Below are 1,910 nucleotides of genomic sequence, written 5' to 3'. Positions count from 1 at the left end.
TGTTCCCACGGTCTAGATGGGAATGAGGATACCATCACAGTTCTTTATGCTCTTGGCAATGGATTGCACAGGTGATGTAGCTTGAAATCATTTCCTCTAGTGATTTTGAGAGTCCTGGCTACCAGACTGAATTTTGTGCTCCAATACAACACTTAGGTATCCTGCTGTTTCCTCTGAAGGATCTCGAGTGTGAAGGCTCTTGGTATGCCAAGTATCTCATCACAAATTAATAGGTCATCCACAACATTGAGTTGTCTGTGTTGCTTGAAGTAGTGTTTCAGGATGAGGTTGTTTGGAACATATTCTGGCTATCCATTTTTGCAGTATTCTCTAATTTTAACACAATCTTCGTCTACTGTTTGTTCTTGATGGATTTCATTCAGCCTCTGTGTGGTTGTTGGTAGGAATTTAGTAGTCGGTGAGGTATATGACATTACATCTTCAACAAAGTGTAGTTCTCTTGTTCAGGCTTCTCATCAGAAATGTGTGACAAGGTATTTGCTGTTGTTTGTTGTTTGCCTTTGACATATTCAGCCTTGGCAATGAACTTCATGATTCTCAGCTGAAATCTCTGGAGTCTATATGGCAGCTTTCCTATTTAATAACCTGACCAATGGCTTGTGGTCTGTTTTGATTGTGAACTGCAGGCCTAAGGCGACTACGGCAAATTTCTCACTGGCCCATGGATTGCTAATGCCTCTTTTTCAATTACAGCATATTTTTGTTCCATTTCAGTTGATGAAGGAGAAGCATAATGTGCTGGCCTGTCTGTTCCAACTTTCTGGATTTGAAAGAGTACTGCTCCTAGTCCAGTCACTGATACATCCGTAGCAACTATTGTGGGCAGTTCCTGGTCATAATGTGCCAACGTGTCTGGTGAAGTGAGCATCTCTTTTATTTTTTGGAATGAGATTTGTTGATGACTTGCCTTTCCTGGACAATTATTGGAGCGGTCCGTTCACATGCGGTAGATTGGGTAGGAATTCCCTACTTGATTGACCATCCCCATGAAGCTTTGGAGCTCAGTAACATTGCAGGGTAGTGGAAAATCCTTGATTGCCTTGGTCATTTAGGGATCAGCCCTGAGGCCTGGTGCATGAACGATGTGTCCCAGAAATTTAATGGTTGGCTGTGAGAGCTCACTCTTATTGTTGAGAGTTAATCTTGCTTCTTCTAAGCATTGCAACACTGCTCTCACTCTCGTATCATTCTCCAGTTAGGTGGACCTGTGGATCAGAATGTCATCCATGTGACACATGAACCCCCCTAATCCCTCCACAATGCCTGTCATTGTTCTCTGAAAAATTTCTAGAGCCGATATTATTCCAAAGGGTAGGCGATTGAAGCAATATCTCCCAAAAGGTATGATAAGTGCAGTCAGTAGTTTGGATTCCTCTTCCAAAGGTAGTTGTTTTAAGCCACTGTTTGCATCCAACTTTGTAAAAATGGTGCTTTTGCAAGCTTTGCCAGACTCTCATCCACAAATGCCTTTGGGTGGATCTCCCTTTCCATTGCCTTGTTTAACTGTGCGAGATCAACACAGATTCGTATTGAGCCATTCAGTTTCAGTACTGGAACCATACCTGATCACCAACTTGTGGGTTTGGTTACAGGGGAAATGACTTCCTGATTTGATTTAATTTTTTAATTCTATTTCTGTAAAAGTGGGCATGGAACTTTCCTTGAGTTGAACAAGCACACTGGCTCTGCATCTGTTCTCCGTGTGATGTGATAGGCTGTTTGCAATTTTCCCAGGCCTCTGAGTAGTTTTGGGAATGCTGTCCTGAATTCTGTTGACTTTTCTTGGCTTCCTAATTCATCTACTTATAGATGAGTTGTAGATCTGTGCAAGCTTTTCAGCTTAACCGTGGACATTCTTAGTTGTGGATCACATACAGTGATTTCTTTGA

This window comes from Cetorhinus maximus, chromosome 6 (genome assembly GCF_964194155.1).
Source record: "Cetorhinus maximus chromosome 6, sCetMax3.hap1.1, whole genome shotgun sequence".
Lineage (NCBI taxonomy): Eukaryota > Metazoa > Chordata > Chondrichthyes > Lamniformes > Cetorhinidae > Cetorhinus > Cetorhinus maximus.
The sequence above is the reverse complement of the archived record's forward strand: the minus strand, read 5'-3'. Positions refer to the sequence as shown.